The 23,830-nt window shown below is 47.1% G+C and overlaps 1 long non-coding RNA gene across 4 annotated transcripts in view; it reads right to left on the bottom strand.

Annotated features, from left to right (window-relative positions):
- LOC124849336 overlaps positions 1–23,830 on the bottom strand; it is a 279,602-nt gene that overhangs the window by 245,480 nt on the left and 10,292 nt on the right. For all 4 annotated transcript variants that reach the window (XR_007031941.1, XR_007031940.1, XR_007031938.1 and 1 more), the window contains 2 exons: positions 20,497–20,593; positions 238–300 (listed from right to left, as the gene is read on the bottom strand). This is a non-coding gene — a long non-coding RNA (uncharacterized LOC124849336). The remainder of the gene's footprint in view (positions 1–237; positions 301–20,496; positions 20,594–23,830) is intronic.

The raw sequence follows: 23,830 nt of genomic DNA, 5'->3' as shown, positions 1-23,830 counted from the left end.
GGGCATGCCTCAGCATCGAAGAGGAATTATCATCATGGACCAACTGCTGAGGGAACAGCTGTTCGCTGACCGAAAGAAAGTAGTGGGGAGGATTAACTACGGGGAACGACTGTAAGTGTTATCGATGGCGACGAGACTTAAGTTAAACAACAAGGCTGGAGATGATTTTATTTTTCCCTCGCCGTCTACAAATCCCATAAAAAGACCAAAAACCAACAATGGATTTAGCAAACTTACCCCGTTGCTGTCCGTGCGAGCCGAAGCCCGATAGATCTTATTCCGCTGTGCCTTCCCTGTTGTCTGTAAAATATCAAAAAAAACCACATCAGTGAGTCACTCTGTTGCGACATGGACACTGTACTTTATTTCATCCCACACACACGTACTGTAAATGTCTTAATCCACAGGTGAAATCTGTGCAGAACAAAGGCCCCATTTAATCTCGTTTCAGAATCAGAACGGGGGAAAACTTTGATGATGCCTCCCAGCAGGGATTCATTGTTACTGCTGCACAACAGGTAATAGGAAAGAGCATTTAAATAAGCTACAAAATGTAACTAATAACACATCAACAATATAAGAAACTAGAAACATGTACAAATGCAGTGATGCAAAGAGCTGCAGAGTCTGGAGTCCCGTGGTAACAGAGTGGATGATGTTAGCGGAGGGGCGCATAGCAACAAGGACCAAGGCGGCGTTTGAGAACTCCTTGGAAATATACAGTATGGATATGTACAGTAGCCTCGCGGTGAACAGTTCAATGTCTGGGCTGCAGAAACTCCTCTTTTTTTCCCCTGTCTGCAAGAATTATCGATGGGACCGACTGCGTCTGGAGTGTCTTCTCTGCGAAACATATATCACTATACACTCACTTTTTTTTTCCCGCTGTGGGGCCGCGAGCTCATCCATCTTACTGACCAGTGATCTCGTGTTGCTCATTTTGACAGAAGGGGCAATACGCTCTTCTCCATCAGTCTCCGGTGACTGGGCACCATGAAGCTCTCTCTCTCTTCCCCTCACGGCTTTGTTCCCTCCTCTGCATCCCCCCCCCCCCACCACCACTGATTTCAGCCCACTGTTCTGGTCTGTGCGATCGGCGGGTCACTGGTGGAGTTGATGCGCAAAAGTGACGTTGAGTAGGAAAACTACGGATCCCATCTGTTTGGGTTTTTTTTATTAAATCCTATATTTTTGAGGTTAAGGAAATCAGAACACTGTATTGACGACAAACTCATGGTTGTTCTCCATGTCATCAACCATCAACGGCTCTGGGTATTCAGCCGCATCGCTGCTGCAACGTTCAAAGACGGGGGGGTTCCCATTCAGTCAACTTTGAGGGGTGAAGTGAAGTTCTAACTTTGTGTCCACTGACACAACACGGGCGGCAAAATCCATCAAATGTCACGCATTACACAGTGTTCACACATATAAATGTCTCAAGACGTCTCGGTCTCGTTGGATTAGATATCACACAGTCCCGGCAGGAGACATCACAATCTTGTAACATCTTGCTTGGCTGGAAAAGGGGTGGGTCAGGCTATTAAATTAAGTCTGACAGTGAGCCAGTCATTTATTATTAGCTGTCGACAGCATGAATGACATTTCACATTTCAATACATATTAATTGTGAACAAACCTTTTACAATCTCAAAGTACATGCTGACATTTTGTCAATTCTCCCCTGGAGACCTTGGTCGGTGAATTTGGAAGTAAAACATAAACTGTTTTCAGACATGAACTCAGGAAAATGTCCGGAAAAATTGGGTCGGGACACTTTCCAGAGTTGGCCGTTGATTGTCTGAGTCGGAAAAAAAATTCCCCGAACATTCTGAGGCACCTGTGTTTTCGTTCACTGTCATCAACACACCCACTCGCTCGGACATTTTTTTACGAGGGGACTGGCTGGAAAACTTAAGGAAAACGTCCACAGCAACATTTGCGTTCTCATCCCTCCAGATCATTTTAGGAAAATGGACTTCAGTGCATGTCTGAGAGCAGCTACAAACCAAGTCCACTCACGGGACACCCAAGTTACAACTGATTGGACCATTAGATTTTTTTTAAGGGTGTGCCAATCCGTTCCACTGATACGACAGGGCTCTCGCTACTCCGCAAAAGACTCCATAATCAAAGTCTACAAAAAGCAACGCGCTTACATCTGTGCAAAACAAAACCATTTGTTCTCGTTCCAGTGTTCTGCCAAATGGTGCTCCCCCCCCCACGTAAACACCATTACGGCATCTTTATTCTCTTCATCTCACCCCGAGGAAACAAGCTGCGGCGAAGAAAATACTCTCTGATGCGCTGTGGCCGGCGCGGATGCGTTTACAGTGTGTTATTAATCACAGGAAGATCATTTGCTCCTCCGAGCCGCCCAGGAGCTTAATTCCATTTGTTCCCATCGATTTAACGGCCATTTCAGAAACAAGGTTGGGGGGCGCGGGGGGTGCGGGCTCGATATGAGCTATCGATCAGAAGCGAAATGACCTTGCGTGCACGGTGACTGTGGAAACCAACCGAGAGATGCCGGGAGAAAATTACATCATGCACAAAGGTCTCGGTGGGGTCCAAAATGGTAACGTTGAGACGTGGCCGGTTATACGGTCGTCAAAAATGTCCGCTGCTTCCTGCAGTCAGTGAGTGCAGATGGACCAGTGCTAACTAATGTGACAACACGCGCATATATTGGGGTGCAGCGTGGCTGCGTGTGCACCTGCCCACACGGGCATCAACCCTCTTCTGGGCATATAATTAATCTTTCTGTTCGCACTCAAGCCGCACATGTCGGCCCCCCCAGGTCGCACTGTCGGGACAACACATTCCGCGGCAGCAAGTCGTCCTCCGAGCTCTCCATCCCTCCCCGGCACAGGGAGTCAATTATGAACACCTCGCGACTTTTGGCCCTCTCGCACATGGACCACAATTCCCAGGTATGCCGCCACATCACAGCTAACTAGAGCCTGGGGGGGGGGGGGGGGGGGGGGGGGGGGGGGGGAGCCCGTGCTCTCTTGGTGCGTAAACAAACACTGTTTACATGAATTACATGCTATAGGAGATGATTAACTACCCGGCTGAACCCAGGCTCCCGTTTGGCAGCAGTCCCACAGCACAATTCATGAGGGTTTTCTGCATTCGTTTGTGTGTGTGTGTGTGTGTGTAGTTGGGGGGAAGAGGCGCGGGGGTTAATAGAATAATAAAACCGCAATGCTGTGAAGCCACCAAGCAGGAATTAGTGGCACTAAATGAACTGCTCTTTTGTTTGAGTCCGTTTGATTAGTTGGGCGGCAGCAGAGGGTGTGCTTTCATTCACATTTCTAATCCTAATCTTGTTAAAGTATAACCCCCCCCCACTCCCACAACCACACACACACTACAAATACACCCTCTCGCACACACAACCACACTCACAGGTAAGCGCATGTGTGTGTGTGTGTGTGTGTGCGCACGCTTGTGCTTGTTTGTGTGTCTTAAGTAGGTGAATGATGGATACATCTCGTTGCCTGGCTTACCTTATCAACAGAAGGGGCCGGTATGGGTTTCATCAGGAGGTTGATGAAGCCGGAGATACAGGTAAGCCAGGCGGCTTTTGAGGAAGGGAACACACACACAAAACAAGATTGCCTTGTCTCCGCGGCGAAATAAATGGTGTTGCCGGAGCTGAGATAGTCGAGGTAAAGAAAAGGGGAGACCGCTCTTAAGGTGCAGCCCCCTTGATAAGCGCTCGCCGCTGTGATTAGAAAAAGGGAAAAGGGGAAACGCAGCGCGGGGCTTAATGCAGTTCTGGCCGATGAGAGACCGTCAAGAACTTTGTGAAGTTGTATGCTCGGTAACTGAAAACATGTTAACAGGGTCTAGAAGATCATACTTGAAATAGTCAGTTGATGCGTCTTTTTCATTAAAGGCAGAAAAACGCAAGAATTGCAGCATCTCAAAAATTATGCAATTCTTTCTCATATCCTTATACAATACTGCTGTACAGACACGTATATAATAATTAGTTGTAGCTGAACGTTATTTGTCAAAAAGGAAAAGTAACCTTTATCAAATGTTGTTCGCTCAATATCAGCTGGGAATGGCTCCAGGCCCTCAAAGAATACGCAGCATGGAAAATGGACAAATAGATGGATGGATGGATGGATGGATGGCCCATTTGAAGCTGGAGCCATTTAACATCAAGTTGCATACGCTCTTGCAAAACATTTGATTGAGTCACGTTGAAGTTTCAGGAAGAAAATCAAAGACGCTGCTCCTTTGCAGCATTGGCTCAATATGTTTGAAGTGCAGAGGGAGATTGGTTGCAAAAACAATAATCTTGTTTGCTGCTGCTTCTCATTTTTTTGCCTGCATGCCTCCACTGTTAACACGCCTGTCAGATCAAGTGCCGATTATTTATTTAACTTTGTTGCTGTTCACACATCTACTTTTTGCTCAGAATTTGAGTGAGCCCTTATCCCCATTTGTATGCTTGTCTACGTCAAGTCTACTAGGTAAAGCGCCAGTATGACTATAATACTACTTTTTTTGTATTTTTTTTAGTTTAGAATTAATGTTCAAGTCCAAGTTCCCGTACTCCTGAAACAGAGTGTTTAAAGTGGACAAATGGTATTTTATTAGAGAGCCCGCAAACCGGGCAGGTGTTGACCATCTGCTCTTTTTATTTGCCTACCACTCCGGAGCTGCCACTCAACCAAAAAATAAAAGAAGACGAATGATCACCGGTAGAGACAACGAAAGACGGAATGGGAGAGTGAAAAATAAAAAGGCCGAGACAAAGGAGAGGTGTCAAAGACCAAATAAGCAAAGACGAGAGTGACAAACAAAAGACAAGTGAGTGGGCCGCAAGGCTGTGGGAGTCGAGGGAGCGGGTGTCAAGGTGACGAGGGAGCAGTGCTGGAGACAGAACTGCACTTCCCAACACAATGTCAATACTAAACAAACAATCCGGCAGGGATTTTTCCCAAAAATTTCTAAAATATTGCCCCGAACTGCAAAAACCCCAATACCAAGGGAGAATTTGCCCTTCGTCCTGGGAGAGACGAAAGAGTGAGCAGCCAAATAAGTCACAACAAAAGACACAAATATGGTAAATGGACTGTATTTATAGAGCGTGTCTCTGGCCTTATCGACCACCCGAAGCGTTTTACAGTACAAGTCACATTCATCCATTCACGCACGTTCATACTGTTCTCCTATACACTGTGCACTACTATGCACATTTTTCTATCACACATCATTCATACACTGCCCGCATAGTAAACACACACACACACACACACACGTAAACATGAACAGTTGAAAAGGCAAATAGGAACGCAGATGGGTTGTGCTAACTTGGGTTGAAGCTAGTGTCCAATTTCCTCCCTCTTCACTCGGTCACGATACAAATAGCAACCCGTGTCAGAAAAAGCCCGGGGTGCAGACACGCAGCGGCAATAGTTTTATCCTCCATTTCGGATTCGACGTCAGGACGTTCGACGGCCGTGGCGTGAGGAGGATCTCAGCCCAAATCGGCTTTGGCGACAACGCCTCACCCCAATATTTTGCACGAGATCAAACATTTCAACCCAAGCGAAATAATATGCGTCTTCACTTTATTTGCGTTCCACCATTGGCGTTGCCTGGAGCGAGAGATGCCAAATGCATGTCCACTCGCGTCGTTGCATTGACTTTGTATGTAATTGCAACGCGCGAAAAATTTGCATCACATTTGGTGTGGAGCAGCCTCGGATCGAACAATCAATTTCTATGATGTCAACTTCATTGACATATTACTTACTATAGCATATTTCATTTACTTTATCTATTCCATAATTCCAGCTATTGCTGTTTTTAATGTCGTAATAGTGCTTTAGCAACACACGTGAGTGTCGCGCCAATAAGGCTTTTTCGGAAAAATTGGAAGTGAGTGAGTGAGTGAAACATAAAGACCATCGCACTGGAGCTGACACGCATCTCTTCATCTTGTCACCGGGATAGAGAGGCCTGGCCGGGGGAATTTTGGAGAGAGTGGAGAGACGCTGGATCTCCGGCCCACAGTGCCCATCACTGTCACTCACGTCTGGCGGAGTAACGCATTCTGGTGACATGCAGCCGTCCCCAGAGTCAGAGAAGGGACAAGACATCCTCTCTTCTCTCCCCCTCCCCCCCCCCCCCCTCCCTCCCTCCCTCCCTCCCAGACTGCTTCCAGTCCCCTCCTCTGTCCTCCCGTCTCATCCTTCTCCCAACTCAACGACACCCAGCCTCTTCTCCTTGGTACGTAGCCCAGCATTTACAAAAAACTCAATCGTATACCATAATAAAGTAGATTCAACAGGACTGCCCTGATTATGGATTTTTATCTGTGGGAGGAAATGCCCCCCTGTTGCCGACTGGCCGTAATAGTGTCTTGGTCCGAGCAAATTGTTTGTTTCCCCACTTACAGAGCACAGACTAGACAGCTTGGGGACCACAGGGACATATTCAGTCAATTTAAGAAAAAAGTCTGCCGATTTAGAATTAGAATTTTGCTGTGCTACTTTCTGCAGGGATTCCAAGGCGAATTTTTCACTTTTCACAAAAAATTGTGACTGTGAGATTGAGATGGAAGATTGTCATACCTCGGCTGACATGTTGACTCCTCTGACTGATAGAAAAACCTTACCGGGAACTCTTCCGGGACACCTTTCATTCCTCTGCACTTCGACAGGAGCAGTGACTAACTCTCAGAGAAAAGTTTGGAGTGCATTTTCCACTCATCTTGCCGCAATGAGTTCCTCCCTTTGAACGCGACTGCCGCATTACTAAAAATCTGCTCTCTGTATTTTGGAAATCCTAACTTGATTCGTCTCCTTTTGAAAAAAAAGGATTTCATTTGGGTTTAAATAGGCCCCATCGTGACGCATTATCAAGTTTTGTATTGCCTGTCTTTATTTTCACATTAATATCTCCCTTACCCGTGCTTCTCCTCTCTTCCTCTGGAAATTTGGCATGTCCATGTTCCCACCAGCCTTTCTTCCTCCTCACCTCTGCCATTTCCCCTCTGCCAGCCTGATTGCCATCCTGCCTGTAAGCTCCTGCCACATCCTCTGTACGCCACGTCGGTGGTTGCGGCTTGATCCATCAAGCCGCAGGCACCGACATGTCGAGCACAATCTCACCCGCTTCGCTTGCCAAGACCTCGTCTCATGCATGCACACGTGAATTAGTGCACTCCGAAGCGCGCGGCGGGACTGCATGCCTCCGCGCGCACCTCCGCCAGAGCAGCTGCGATGTTCATTTGGGTGGACCGGTGGCTCCAGCCTTATTAGAGCGCCACTAGATTTGAAGGAGCCAGACCTGACCCTCGAGAGCGGGAAGCGAAAGGGGGGAAGGCGGGTGGAGGGGTTCAGCCGGAGTAAGACCAGAGTGAGCAGCCACATTATCACATTTCCTGCCGCTACTTTCCAATTAGCCTGCTATCGATCTGCCCGCAAAGCCTCTGTGCCGTTCGCCGCCTGGGCTTGAAGCCACTCTCTGTCCGAGTTCTGTCGAGATTTCGCCAGGCAGCGGAGGCAGACAAGCACGTTGGTCCCGTGCTGGGACGCCGTGGAGTGGAATATGGCTCCGATGTGCATTTCATCTGTTGCTACCCGTCTCTGTGAGTGAATGACAGGCAAACCACCAAATTCCTTTCATTAAAAAATGTCACGTGCATTGCAGGAAAATAACATTTTCAAGAAAAAAAAATCTGAATCTGAAAGGATGTTGTTTGGAGGAGGATGACAAGGACTCAGGTTCAAGTGATCCTGAGTGAGTACGGAGCACATAAAGGCACTCCCCCTCGCAGGCTATTCCTGGCATTCATACGATAAAGCCACTTTTATGAACAAGCAAAAAAGGAAATATCAGATGCCGCATATTTGCTTTCCATTTTCCAGTGGTGTCTCAGAGAAAATAAGAAATCACTGTACAAGACTAATGTTCTCACACTCAAACGATCCACCCGACAGCTCCCGACATGCTTGTGTGTACAAGAGAGGGGAGGGAAGGTTAGAGACCCGGTGATACAAAAGGGGTTGGGATTGTGCCGATGACCCCGTCACACGAGGAGCGCGCTCTGCAAATGTCACTTTCATGTGCCGTATTCTATCTACAAACCAAAAGACCTAATATCTGCGATGATTCTCCGTCATCGAGGTCACGTCATCTCCAGGAGTTGTACATAGCCAAGTGGAGACGCTTGAGTTTCTCGGAGACATTTCACGTCTCATCCAAGAGTCAGATGTCTGCTGTGACTGGATACGAGGCTGATGAGGCCAAGGAGACTGAATTCAAACAGTACATTTGCGAGTCTTTAAACCAAAACAATAAGCTGAAAGGCGCTAAGATGCCCCATGGAGCTGAAGGCAACTGCACGATTTGGCTGACTTCGCTCCTTCGGAGCTAATTTTGGTCACGCACGCTGCAATATCTCAGTGGGAACCAGAGGCTTCTCTACGTAGCAGCCTGTCTAATGTCTAGCAACAGTCTGCACACGAGGCGTCAGGGGACATCTTTAAATAACAGAAAATAACCAGAGGATAAACTGGCAGAAGAGTTGATGCTGCTTATACAGTTTAGTGAAGTTTAATGTCATTTTAAAAAAACTAGTTTACTTTTTGTTTTCAAATAGAAGTAGTTTTGCCTTAATTAAGGAAAACACATTGATTTGATACATTTCCATTGCTCCCCTATAGTCATTTTTGAACACTTAGGAGCTCGTGCTCCTTGTCTGCATGTGTCATTCGATCCACCGTTGATATTAAAATATTGATAGGCTTCTAAAAATCATACATGAAAGAATAAAATAAAAATGAGCTTTTCACCAGCTAATGGGAGATGAGTTCAAGTTTAGTAGCTTTTAAGTTTTACTGTGGCGAATAGGGCAGGATGTCGTTTGATTTTCTGTCTACGAGTGAAATTATAAAGTGGGATTTTCATTCAACAAAGTGTTACTGGAATAATTGTGTTAGCGTTCATTTGAAAGTGGCGAAACAAGACAACAGCAGACAGTCAGGCGCCTCCATTGTTTTCCCAATAAATACTGCATCAATGGCTTGGGCGCTATTATTGTGATGGACAGACGAACAAAGGCGTGAACGGAGCCCGATCGATGGTCCTCCACAACACAAACTCCTCCACACAGGTCCATTGTGGAGGAGGCGCTTATCGCGTCACATTAGCAGATTTTCTTAAACAGCTTCAGGGGATACGGACAGGATATGAAGAGATAGTGCTTAAACATACAAATGATTTAGATGCTATCTTGCTGCGTCATGCATTTTTTTAATCTTTTGCCTTTTTTGGGGGGAGGAGGAGGGGGAGGGCGGGGGTGGGGGAGGGGGGTTAGCAGCGTCACCTCGAGCAGCATACAGGTCGTGAGCACGGGAAACAAAAGCCCCTGTCAGAGAGGATGTGGTTGTGTGTCCTGAACGAGCTGTACCCTCTTATCTGAGCTCAGCAAAAGTTCCCATCGATTGGCCCGCTGATTGTGTGTCCGTCAGCCCACCTGTCCCAGCATGCCCCCCCCCCCCCCAAGTCTTCTCTTCCCCTGCCTCACTCCATCCATCCTACCTCTCCCCTCCTCTCTGCCTAAGGCCTCATTGATCAGCTGTGCCGTGGCTCCTGCCCGCCGATCAGTCAGCGTGATGTCTTTTGTGTCCGGGTGAAGTGAATAAACTATTGGGCCAAGTGGAACGAGAAGCATGGGTTGGCCAGCGCTTGGCCCCCGTGAAAGTGACTGAGATGGGTGGCGGGTTGGCAGAGGAAGAGAGAAAGGCATGGAGATGAACCGGGGGCTTAGGAAGGCAAAGAGGGGAGGAGGAACAGGTTCAGCTCTCAGCAAGATCAGCGGAACAGCACACACAAGGCTGGAAAATGAAGAAACGGCGTGATACGAGATGAAGGGATGGAAGGAGGCACCTCTCCAGAGGGCCCGAGATCACAAAGCTCAGCAGGACTTCCCCACCGAGGCGGGAGCAGCTCATCCATCTCCAGTCCACACACCGATGACAAGCTCCTCAGATAAACACTAGATCCGGCGTTCACTCCGGCTCGAGGCTGTCAGCGTCCCCGTGCTCCTTCACGATTGTGGACATAGGGAATAATTGCATTCATGCGGCTGCATAAATTAGCCGGCAGTTGTGGCAAATCCATAGGCAAGTGGATGAGGCCCGAGCACGAGGAAATCGGCGCCTATTAGATTTCCGAGGAGAGCGCCAGGGTCTCACTTGGGCCAGATTGATGGGACGAGGCCAGGATAAACCATCATTTCCATTTCATCCCTGTCAATAAGTATTTGATATTGGGGAGATAAATTGGGCGAGGGGAATTTGTTATTATAATAAGTGAGGTTTTCATGATCATATTTTGTTCGCAAGGTGACAGAAAAATTGCACTGATGGATGCGCACACAGATGATGTGATTGTGGAATATTAAGGAGATTCGGCGGAGGGAAATATTGGAGGTCAACAAAATAGATGATGGCCGCGGGGAGGAGCACTGCACGGACACATTTATTCAAATCCAGACGGTTCCAAGAACGTGTGATGGCAAAAAAAAAGGTAATGCAACATTTCTGTTGTACGTATAGGATATAGTCTTGCTGAAAGTTTTAAAAGGTAAGCCCACTTAATGTGGCCTGCCATGAAAGCCGACACATTTCTAATCACGCTTACAAAAACTCGAGACACAAACAAACATTTACCCTGTTCCGAAGCCCCCCGGTTTGCTCGGGGGATTGGTGCGTTTTTCTCTCTGTCCTCCGTGTTTTTATTCAATCGGTCCTTAGATAAAAAGAGCTTAGAAAGATTATCCCCCTGGCTTGCATGCCATTATCATTAATCAGTGCGTTATTGACTGCTCTGTCCTTTCCTGTTTCAAGTTCAGGCCTCCCTTAATCCACAGATTTTGCCCGGAAGACACACACTCGACTCCGCGAGGCTCAGTGCAGCCGGAACCGTGCCCACCCTTCGCAGGCACCAATCGATTTGCGGCAAGTCGTCTCCCGCCTACCAATCAAAATGCCCAAACAGTGCGACTAAGGATGTGAATTCCTCCCTTACAGTCTCTAAAAACTCATTGTGGATATCTGTTACAAAATCCCATGCACTATAATCTTCATATTTTTCTTTTTTTTTTAAATCTAACATTTAGGGATAGGATATATTTTATCCATTTAAGATTCACTAAGCTCTTAATCTACTCTATATATTGCACATGATTAGGGCTTCTTAATTGGGAATTTATCTTAGTTTATTTTAGTATTAGTATTAGTATTTATACATAATAGTATTTATTCAGTAATAATTATCTTGGGTCTTTAAAATCAATAAAGCAAAAAATAAAAAAGATCCCACACACTTTGAAAATGTATTGCCAACTGAAGTGTAAACACTTTTATTACTCACTTGTCGGGGCTCTGGTGGATAATTAGAAGTTCATCTGTATTCATTTCACAATTCTTTTTTGCTTTACCAGAGGATTTTCTGAGTTGTGTAGCCGAGAGGCCCGTTAACACCGGTGGTTCCCAACCTAGGGTAGGTGTACCCCTAATGCCAAGTTCAGACTACCCCCCTCTCAAAGTCATCGGATCGCTCTGCGGTTCACACTACACAACTTTCTGTCCCTTGATCTAGAGTTGTGAGTTCAAACTAGACGATCTTTCCCCAGGAGAAACCCCCGACTACACTTTAGTCCTGCACTCTGATTGGCTGTAGTTGTTGGAATCTAGTTGGAGGCGGCGACGTCTCGGCGAGCCTTTTCAAATCACGTCTTCGAAGAGTTCATACGTAGTGAATGGCGACGGCCAGTCAAACGCATATTTGTCTCCAATCTGGAGCTTTTGCGGGCGAGTTCCGAAATTTGTCTGCGGCTGGAGGGGTCGAGCTAAAAATTGAGTACTGTGAGCGACACTCAAAAAGATGTGTGAAAAAATGTGGGATTCCTATCCACTTCCATAGGGTTAAAAGACGTTTTGTTGAGTAAAATCAGTTCAAATGGGGCAGGTCAAATGGGACAGTGAACCACTTCGTTCAGTTCATCTACAAATGAAAGTTTGAAAGCATGATTACAAAACTGACCACGACACCGATGACGAACTGAAATCATATTCAAGTACCAGGAGCCTGTCTCACACAATGGGCGAAGTGGAAATCACGATCCCCACAATACAAAAGGGCTCTCGAGTGAGACGTTGAACTCAGCGGCAGCAGCGTGCCCGCTGCGCGCTGCTCGGGGGCTTCAACCTAAAAAAAAAAACAAAAGTAAAACGCACAGTCGCAGGCATTCCCAGGCGTTCCCCGGCCAGACCATGGGAATTGATTTTGCCAGCCGTGTTTGTGCTGGAGTACAAATCATGCTGTCAGTTTCAGTGCGCCTGTCAAAGAGGCAAGACATCAACACACTCAGACGGCGACGACAGGAGGCACACTGACGCAGCATGAGTCGATGGGGAGGCGAGTGGCCTTTGGCGGGGATCGGAGGAGTGCGCGCGTGTTTTCTGTCTTAAAAAGTACGTGCGCGTGTGTGTGTGTGTGTGTGTGTGTGTGTGTGTGTGTGTGTGTGTGTGTGTGTGTGTGTGTGATCCATGTGGCTTCAACTGTGTCCGCGTGAGTGTGCACATCACAGGGTCGTGTATCCGTCGGCAAAAATGAGCTGAGCCAGATCAATAATCTGAAGCAAAGAGAAGCTTAAGGCTTCACCACATTAACTCTCCACTGTCTGTCGTCTCCACACCTCCCCCGTGTTCCAGTGTGTGTGTGTGTGTGTGTGTGTGTGTGTGTGTGCTCGGATGCTCTGTGCGCACAAACACGTCTGCGTGAACACACGTGACGAGCCCGTTTGTTTACAGGTAGGCCTGTTGGCTTAGCTGTGTGCGTGTGCACCCGGCCGCCCGCGCGCGCCGCTGTTTGCGTTGTCCGACGCGGCCGCTGTGCCAGGTCGCGCTCGGTCCCGGCTCCCGCCCGCCTCCCTCCCTGCTGTTTGACTGCCACTATTTACCGACTGTGCTTCACCGACACATACAGCCTGGTCAAATAGATCCCGATAATCTATGCAAATGCAACACAGTGTTTTCTCAATCAAAAGCCATTTAGCCGCCCGTGTATCCGCCCGCACGTGCTCACTGACACAGATCCCAGTGGGCTTCTGGTGGCGCCGGCTCGGTGATACGCGGCTGATTAAAAACATTACCGAGTGGATTGTTTGCCTGCGATGACACCAGGCGAATCTGTGTTCTTCTTTAATGTACGCCCCGCAGAACCAAGCGTCACGAGAACGTTTTACGAGCTCGTTTCCTTAGTTTCCTTAGTCTCCGATCAATATTTCCACATCAACACAGGCGCAGATGAGGGTGTGGAATGTGAAAGTGGCACCATGAGAATTACCCCCCCCCCCCCCCTTTTTTATTTTACATTTACTTTATTTAAAGTCTAAATTTGGGAGAGCATACCTGCCTTTTTTTTTTTTTTAACGAGTGCCCTGTTGACAGTTTAGTGGAAAAAATACAATCAGAAAGAGCAGGGACAGACAGGATCAATAAATAAAGCAGAGAAGCTGACAGTGAACAAGGTACAGACTGAGTGAGCAATCGCAAGCCGAGAGAGAGAGGGGGCGGTTATTGGGAAAGCCAAAATGACGGATTACAGATGTTTAGGTGACACCGCAGACGTCCTGGAAGGGAAGAAGTCAAATTTTGCCGAAGGAAGACGGTGACTTTGGACACTTGTTGAGGCAAAACGAGGACATTAGCGTCACATTCGGAATGGATCGCCTCGCGGCCAGCGTGGACGTCGACGTGAACTCTTTCGCTGCACATCTGGTACGCGAGTTCTGTCTCAAAAGTGGATTTTGTTGCGTCTTTAATTTCAACAGAGCTTCCACCCGGACTGGGCTCATTTTGCTCAGAGGCACGGCGTCGCGAAGAGCAGTTTCTCCAAAAACAGCTCTGACGTGTTTTCACGCCAAAAGCAAACTGACTGCTTCCGCTCGTGCTGTATGTCAACCATGGCACATTCTTTGAGCCGTCGTTGAGACTTGTCGGCATCGAGCCGCCGTCGTCATCATCATTTTCAGTGACTTGGCGCCTGAATCCCCATCAACACCCTTCCTTTGCCGACACCCCCCCCAAAAAATTGTTCACGTCCTACTTTTATATGCAATCGCCACTCCTCAGCACAAGGCCGAGCTCGGAGCCAAAAACCTACCTCCTCCCTCTGTTCTCACCCCCCTCCCTCGTCTACCTCTCCGTCTCATCGCACCCATCCGCTCACTACCTCCCCTCCTCTCCTGCTACAGACTCCAAAGTCTCCTAATTCCTGTCATGCTAATTGGAGCTGACAGACACAGCTAATTATGCAGAGATAATCTGCTGCATCTGACTAATTATAATTCCCATTAGCTGCCGATAATGCTCATTAGATTAACTTTCTCCAGGAGAAATTGGATATAATGGGGCCGGGCTCAGCGCCGCATCTTTTTTGGGTAATCGAGGATGGGGGGGGGGGGGGGGGGGGGGGGGGGGGGTCCTCTTTGGCGGTGGGGTCCGGTGTTTGTCTGGCATAGGCAGAGGCTGGTAGAACCAGTGGAAATGGACACGCCGTCCGATCCAAAATGACATCGGATGCGTCTCGACTGCTGTCGCACTAATTTAGAGAGACGGGGAAGCCTTCGACGGGGGAATCGCGACAAGGGGGTCTGTGTCAGGTCAGAAAAAAAGAAAACTTGTCAAAGAAAAAGAAAAACAACATGTATACATGCAAACACACCATTTATACGCGGTTTCAGAAGCCGTGCCATTTTCTTGGCGATTTATTACGCCGCTCCGAGTCAAAGAAGGGCCGTCCGCTGAAACCCGCCACCTGCACCTGCAGTAATGGTGCTTCTCACGGCAATCATACACATAACAGCACATATATCTATAATGAGCCATGATCGTCCAGGCGGGAAACTGCGGCCTGTTCTAGCAGTCCATTTGCCCACTCTGTGGTGCGATGGCTACAGAGCCACCAATCACGCTTTGACCCGAGCAGAGAGAGCAATTTATTTGTTGCCCACTCACGTCTACCGCTGTGCGCTCCGCTCTCGCGTTGGCCGCGCGCGATACCACTGTTCTGCTGCTTTGGCTCACACGCCGCCGGTTACCGCCTGCTCAGATGGGTTGTTTTCTATACGCGCTGCTGAGGGGGATGTTATTTGCCCTCTGATAGGTGTGCACCGGTGTCTGCGGGGAAGAACATAAAGGCAGGTCTACTCAGCGCTGTGCCTTTAAACCCGCGCCTCAGCTTTTTAAGCTGCAAATGTGCCCTGTTCCGGCTGCTGCTAAAGTGCACCGAGCACATCAGACGATGCCGAGGGCGACAGTGTTGCCATGCATATGTTGTCAAACGAATAATGTGTTCATGCAACACACGGGCTCTAACTGTGAAGCTCTTTTTTCAAGGCTTAAAAATGGGTGGGAGCACCAAGCTTGTGTTTGTGTTACTACATTGATCAAAATTCCCCCAGATATTAACTATTAAAACGGATGAAAGAAAAGCGCTGTTTGCGCTCGACCCTAACCGGAGGAAGTCATCGAGCGAGCGCCGTTGCCGCTCGAGCACAATAAATAGAGGGATCGTTTGCTGTGGTTGCCGAACCTGCGAGAAAGCAACTGGATACAGAAACCGAATGTAATTTATCGATGCGGTGGGGGGCGCAGGAGCCCAAAGCCTGGGGAACACACAGGCCCTAAAACCCACAAATGGGATATTGATCGCCTTTTTTGTTTGTTTGGTGGTTGTGGTGGTGGTGGTGGTGGGGGGGGGGGGGGGGGGGGGGGGGGGGGGGTGTAAATATTTAACCATGGAGTGCCTCACTTACTCTATCGAGTGGTTAACATTCTCTGCTTCTCTTTCTCTCCCACAGCCACTTACACCACGATCAACAGCGACATTCATGTTCCTATAAAAAAATCTAATCGCGCATTGGAAGCTAGGATGAGAGCACCTCAGGGTGTAAAAAATGGAAATACTTTGATCTCAACAACTACACAATATTCTATAGTAAATGTGTCACGTCCTATACTGTACTATACTGTACTGTACAGTGTGACGGGACACAAAGACCACCGTTGCTCTTCGCTTCGGTTCTGTATTTTCATCTCTTTATTCAGCCCCTGGGGCCAGCTGTAATCCACTCTGTGTGTTTGAGTGTGTGTGTGTGCGCGTACGTGCACACATGCTCGCTTGCCTCATGCACGTGTGTGTACTCCCATTTGCAGTGTCCTGAATTTGATCGTCTCAACCGGCACACCTCTCGTGAACAGCAAGTACCCGAGAGCATGAGGCAGAGTGTCCGCCCCCCTATGTCCGACTACAAACGAGATATTTTGGCTGATCGTGATCAAAAGAGCTCTGCTGCAATTCTTTCGCTGGCGTGGATTTCAAAACACAAAGTCAGTGCTGAAACCATGGCAACGACGCTTTACCGGCAAGGAAAACAAAACGTCCGGGAAAATGCCTCTGAGTGGTGTTGTCCAAAGAGAAGAAAGAAAACACAGGGAAAACAATGGTCTGATTACAGAAATGTTCACTCACTGCTAAAAATATATATATATATATATATAAAAGGGAGTTTGATTTGATTCTGCATTTTATATTTTGGTAGCTTCAGGCTTTCAATTTTCTCTGGTGCAAAACAAAAACAGAAGGTCTTGTGTGTCTGCGCTAAACTGGAAGTAGTGAGTCACTCTACACGAGTCTCACTCCGAGGTAAAGACAAAGAAACAAAGCAAAACCTCCAAAATGATTAACCTTAACATTGAGTCAAAAGTGCATCGATCAATACATTTTTTTATATTTACAATTGCTTTAAAGGGAAACCTCGGCCCTCAAGGGGTCCTTTTAGCGTCTTTCAGGTCATTGTTTTGGTTTCACAGTCTAGGACTGTTTTGTTTCACATTTACTTTTTTTGTTTTCTTTTTCAGCCACAACAGTTTTGCTTTATAGAAGTAAGTTCTTACATCACCAAAACTACTGAGGCAGATATTACCTTCCCAAACGGAGCAAAAAGAAAGAAAAAATGTGCAATGGCTTTACCTACGTCAGGTGGCCAGAGACGCGACCCCAGACGAATGCCCCCACATCTGCTGAATGTGCAAAAAGGGAAATGTGTGCTAACATGTTCACTGTATCCACCTCAAATAGAATAAAAAGGTAAAGTCAACTACGGTAGCAGAATTTCTCAGCAGACAAAGAAAAAAAGAAAACTCCCCATGAATCCAAAACGTTCCGTTTTAAAATGTGCTCGTTAACGGATTAAACAAACAACTTCATATATTCGTTGGTGAGCTTCAGCGTTGCATGTTTCTTTTGCTACTCCTTTCATCCAACTTTCGGCTAAAAACTTTTGCCGTGTGTCCCAAATCATCGAAAACACTTCTTGCAGCAGGAGATCTTGCAGTATCTTGGTTTGATTTGAAAATCAGCCGTTACAATTAGGAATCCTCAATTAATCTCCATAGCAGTTACAAAACAAGTCGAACCGAAGCAAAGAGCATCTTTCGGTTTTCAAAAGTGAAGAGGTGCTGGGTAAAACTTTAAATGAATGGGGGGGTAAACAAAAACTAGTCTGAATCCTCCTTTCTCGACACATCAGGGGCACCATGGTTAACAGAGCAAGCAGCTCATTCGCTAATGTAAGTGGCCACTAAACTAAATGCGCCGCCAATATCAAGCGTCCTAATGCGAGCTCCACAGAAGTTATTCTGTTGATTTGTCACTTTATCCCCCTCTGTACTTTCGCCAGCGGTGAAAAATAAAAAAAAATTATACACAGCTGATCAAAAATGACAGATACAAACACTTCAGTCACAAATTGGCCAATTTTACTTTCCGATGAACAAACAAACAAACAAACAAACAAACACGGTGGTTCTGGGTTCGAATCCCGGTTCAAACCAACCAGGGCCTTTCTGTGTGGAGTTTGCATGTTCTCCCCGTGTATGCGTGGCTTCACAGTCCAAAGACATGCAGAATGGGGTTAGGTTCATTGGAGACTCTAAATTGACCGTAGGGATGAAAGTGATAGGCTGGCGACCTGTCCAGGGTGTACCACCGCCTCTTATCGTACACGACTTGTTTTTCAGGTTGCCTTTTCGGAACTATAGGCTAGGGACAACTGATGGAATTAGTTGTCCCTAGTCCGCCGATCAATGAGCACCGTCGCCATCAATTAGAATTAAGAAAATAATAGAGGGCGGGTAAACTGCCTAGAAATGTAAATCAAAAGCGCAAACAATGAAAGGCCTTAATGGTGATGGATCACTGAAGCGGCTTCGTTGTATCTAGGTGTAAAATAGAGGAATAGTAACAGTAGAAGTGTCTGCCTGTATTTGAGAGGAGGACGTCTGTTATGTGTTTTCTTGTTTTTCGGAAAAAACACTCCTATCCGGACTGATAAGAGCGCAGGAGGAAGTGAGGCTTTCAGCGTCTTAGTCAAGGTCAGTTTGATGGGGACATGTGACACATTTGGTTATTGCCTGTGAAAACTGCTGCTCTCTGTGTGTGCGTGTGTGTGTGTGTGTGTGTGTGTGTGTGTGTGTGTGTGTTTGTGTGTGTGTGCGTGCGTGCGTGAGAAAGTGAAAGGATGAGATTAGGAAGAAAACCCATTATTTTTTATTTTATTCTTTGTTTACCTTGTTGATCAGACAAAAAGGAAATACCCAAAAAAGCAACCTGTGTTCAAATGGGGGTGGAAGTCTGCTGACTGAGATAACCACGGTGCCGGGCTCGTTTTTTTTGTTTTCATCTTCCTCACAACAGCCAGTAATGCCCCGAGGACGAGGGTATTGAGTTTCTACAAAAGGAAAAATAAGTGTATATATATATATATACATGTTTCCCTTTTCAGCTCTAATTCATCCAAGCAGTTAAGATCCTTTTCCAATCGCGAAATGGTCGAATATCAACTATGAGATTTCTGTCAGCGGACTACTGAAATATGATAAACCGCTGCAACCCTTCATGCTGTTGCAGACTCAGATTGGTTGGTTTCCATACACGTATGAACAAGGCGGCTTGTTTACATCATGTAATCCATCACGAGGGCCGAACGTGTCAAGTCCGCATTCACTCTGTCGCCGCTAAACCGTCGCCGTGTGTGGTGTTGCAGTTCCAGTCTGCCCCGCATCACTTCCTAACCAAACTGTAACTTTGACAAAATTCAAGTATGCTCATGGATTCTTTTTTTGGGACTGGATGGAAGTTATGAACGAGTCATCGATGCCTGAACCGGTAGAATAAATACGTTCGAATTTGTAAAACATGGTTTACAAAATAAATAACTCTGATTGTAAAAGATTTTCAGTAGATGGCCAACAAAATACAAAAACCACCCTGCCAGTGTGAAACAATTCAGAGATTGTCTGTGGCAAAACGGCCTTTCAAAAATTCACATAAGGTGTAAATGTGTTGAACAGGCAGAGACAGATAGACAGACGAGGCAGGCACTGACATCCGGTCGGAGAATCAGCAGGCACATTTACACACTGCTTATGCGGCATTTGCATTCCCATAACTGCCAAATTAGAGGCCTTCAACAACTGTGTACCTCGTTGTGTCGGCCGCAACGAGCCACACAGTCTCACTACGAAGTGCAGCTGTCATTTTTATGTGCTCTCGCAGCGCCGTGCGCGAATACCACTTTTATGCGCGACACCACGAGACCCTCATCATCGGTCATGGCAGGGGTGGGGTTTGGCGGCGCGCGAGCTAATGAGGATGCGAGCCGGTCCCTTCGCTGCGATTTGTCCCGTTAATCAGCCGGGAGGGCCCTGTGTAAAGATGTCAGTTCACGCTTGATTCACAGCCCATGATTACCGCCGACGCCCCCCCCCCCCCCGCATGGCGTTCGTACTCGCTGATGAGAGATACAGTACCCACCTTAAGAAGCGCTTAGCGGCTTTAACGACGAGGCTGAGAGAATGGCGCCGCGAGAAGATGGGGGAACTAGCTGTGTGAAGCGAAGGGCTCTAACCATCAAAACCAAGTTCACCCTGACCCCGTGTACAGCGGTAGCACATTTTCAGTCACTCAAGTGCATCAATCAAACATCTATTTTATTGTTTCTTTGTTTCGTCTCCATCCGTTTTCGCTTCATGTCTCACTTCTTTCTTCCCTCCACATTCATCCAGGTCTTTCCCATTTCTATTCCTCAACATTTGAGGTCGCTGCCAATCGCTGCTATACCATTTCCTGCCACAAGTTGGCTGCAGTGGTAACACTTTAACTGCAATTTTGTAACTGTGGCTCATGAAGTCGTCCCGACACGTGCGAAGGCGATCGCTTTCTAAGTCTTAAGTCTTTTCCTTTTTTTTTGGACGGGTTAATTATTTGACAAACCACACAGACGGCAAGATTGAAGTCGCACTGCACAGCATAATTGTTTTCACGGAAATGGTACGGACGCCATCGCTTTTTTTAACCAAATACCCTGGGATACTACATTACCGCCCAACTGACCTGCACTGTCCAGTCAATCTGTCTCTTTTCTCTTGTTCCTCTCCGATGTGCCTTTTTCTCCTGCTCCTTGATATTGGCCAAATGCTGCAGGATTTCTCTAAGAGGGGGAAGAAAAGAAAAAAAAGACATGGACATTTTCAAATGGGAAACTCAACTGTCTAAAGCAAGCTCCCAGCCAGAGAGAGAGAGAGAGAGATAGAGACTATAGCGTCCTATTTGCATGAGCAGACAGAAGGTTAATGAAACAAGCCCTGCTGTGACAAAGGAGAAAAAGAACACAGAGGAGGCAGGAGGGATGGAAAGTGCTGATCCTCCACTTCTGGCCCCTGAGAATCCATTTAAGACATAAGGGAGGAGCGTGGAAGTAATTAGAGCCCTGGATATATGACGGGATTCATATAGGGTTCCACCTCCTCCTTTTTTTTTTCCCTGCAGAACCTAATTTCCCAGAATGCATATTGAGATGGGACAGGAGCAGCACTATAATGGTTGCGGTTGCCGTGAAATTGGTGTTATAGGTGGTGTAAGCCCCTGACCCCTTCCTCGTGCCTCCACCAAGTTTGCCCCAGCCATCCTGATGACAAAGAAACAAACAGACGCAGGTTAAAGCATAACCACCTAGGCAGAGGTAATAATAATAATAATATGGTTGAAATAGTTAGTAGGTAAAAGTAATGGATAGATGGTTACCACATTTAATTTTTGCCACTCCTAGAGGAAGTAAGTCACCCAAACTTGATCAACACTGATGATTCAACTCTTTAGAAATGGTTTTGATCAATCCAACATAAATAAGCTTCATAACCTCCAGTTATTATCTAATGTTCAGCAGTGGATGAAGGGGTTTTCTATGCTCATCCGACGCCGCGGTGTCAGACAAAACCACCGTCTTACACGATGCAGGGGGAAAGTGATGAAAAAGAGGACGAGTGGAAAAAGGAGGACAAGTGTGACAGGGAAACAGTTATGTGTGGGAGGTGGAATCAAATCAACTGTCTCTCCGTTTTCTTTTCAATACACGTTTCAGCAAGGACACAGAATTACTTCCTGGCAATAAAGCATCCGAGTCGAGCGAAACAACGCGACCGGCAAAGTCGGGTCCACTTAAAACACGTTGTGAACCTGACATCTGTAAACGGGAAAAACCGGCGAGTGCAGCACACAGCCGGCTGAGGTGTGCCTGAGAGCTGCCCGTCGCCGTCCTCTCGTGTCCCCGTGCCACGGCTGAAGAGAGCAGTTCAAAAGTCCCCGCGGGGAATTGATCATCAACGGGCGGGGGCTGGAGCCTTCCCTGCTCGGGCATAATGAAGCTCTCTCTATTTTTGGGGCCATCAGGTGTTTTTTAGGCTTCTTGTCACATTCCCTCGCCTCTCTTGCTTCATCTTTGTATCACACCACCAGCCCAGATATGAGTGCACTGGGAATACGGCATGAATACATTGTTTTTTTGTTTAAGTCTAATTCAAAGTCACAAAGTTGCTTTTTCCTTTTCCCTTTTTTTTTTGTCTGGCAACAGTGGGGTTGCAAAATAAATCCGCACTGCGATAGTTTGGCCATGACAGCTATTTCAACTGCACGATGGAAACAAATGAGACGGGTGATGAGCTTATATGCAAACACGTACACGGAGCTTTGACTATTAAACACACATGCAGCAAAAACACACACACACACACACACACACAAACAAACCTATAAATAGCGGAGAACCATGGCAACCCCGAGATTTGTTGTTTGCCATCGCATGCCGCAGAGAGAGCGGAGAGAGAGAGAGAGAGAGAGGGAGAGAGAGGGAGGAGCGGGGACTTAAATAACATTGGGAGATTGGTTTGTGTGAGAGGCAAAGTCAAAACAAATTACGCCTTTTTCTATCACTTTGGGGCCCTGCCGGTAAAGCATCTGAAATAGCTTTGTGTCGGGGGACATTTTACCACCGAGAAGAATACGGTGGCAATATCCTTCGAGGGCCTTAAAAAACAAAAAGGGAAGATGGAGGAGACGGGGGGGGGGTGAGAGGGTTTAGTATTACTGCAGATCACAGGTGGCGCCTCAGCCACCTAACTAACTCTTTCCACTCTATTCTCCGTCGTCCCTCCTCCCGTCGCCTCCCATCACACCACGGTGCGCTGCTGTCACGCCGAAGGTCTCCCCTATTGATAAAATGTGGAATACCATTACACCGATGCAGCCTTCTCTTTCCTCCCTTCTTCCGATGGTGAATTTCTTCAAATGTTCTCACAACCACTTGGACTCAAGGATGAACTGATTCGATTTCTCTCACCGCACTCAAAAGGTCAAAGGTCAAGGTGACCTCACATTCTCGTGGAAACGCCCGCTCCCCAAAAGGGAATTCCATTACATTAGGCATAAAACCTTCACTTAAGACTCTACGTGATTAACGGATGAGAATCTGCCGCGCAAAGGTCAAAGGACGAGGTCGCTGTGACTTTATGTTTTTTTTTTGGGGACATAACTCCAAAACTGCAACGCGCTAATTGGAACCGTATTTCACAGACACGTCGGACGGGATAAAAACGATGACGTGATGACATCATAATGTACCACAAAAGCTCTTGGCCATTATCCAAAGCCGTAGCTCAGGGACAGAAAGGGGGGACTGCGACTTGATAGCAACCGCGAGGCATTAACTTTTTTTTTTTAAGGGGGGGTGTGGTCAACAGTGGACCCAAATTGCTGTGCAAAATTTCTCGTTCAGGCAAACCTCCATTTAAACTGACCTTCAGCAGACCTTTCACTCTCTTCACTCTCTCTATAATGCAAATAACCAGCTGAAAACCCGCAAACTGTGCACTTTTCCAGCACGCCTTGTTTCCGATTTGCACCACGAGCGCCGCAGCAACAGGAGACATTTTTCGCATGTGGGGGTCTCTAATTGATTTTCATTTTGCAAGATAAAGTTATTTGGTGCAATTGTTTCACTTTGGCGGCGTATTTGCACCCGCTTCCATACACTGTTCATTAATTTGCAGCAAGCAGGTGATTTATCAAGCTATTACACTTGGGCCCGCGCCCTCACAGCACACACAGACACACACATGCCTGCTGTTTGTTCTCGCTGGTATCTTGAGAAGGCATACACGTGGCACCGCTTTGGTGGCTGTGCTGTAATGGCTGTTGCTAAAGGGCTGGGAGAGAGCCAGGCCCCGTCAAACTGCAGATGGATGGACCCATGTGCTGAAAACACACACACACACACACACACACACACACACACACACACACACACACACACACACACACACACACACACACACACACACACACACACACACACACACACACACACACACACACACACACACACACACACACA

This window comes from Scophthalmus maximus, chromosome 12 (assembly GCF_022379125.1).
Source record: "Scophthalmus maximus strain ysfricsl-2021 chromosome 12, ASM2237912v1, whole genome shotgun sequence".
NCBI lineage: Eukaryota > Metazoa > Chordata > Actinopteri > Pleuronectiformes > Scophthalmidae > Scophthalmus > Scophthalmus maximus.
This window is presented reverse-complemented; position numbering and strand designations above follow the sequence as displayed.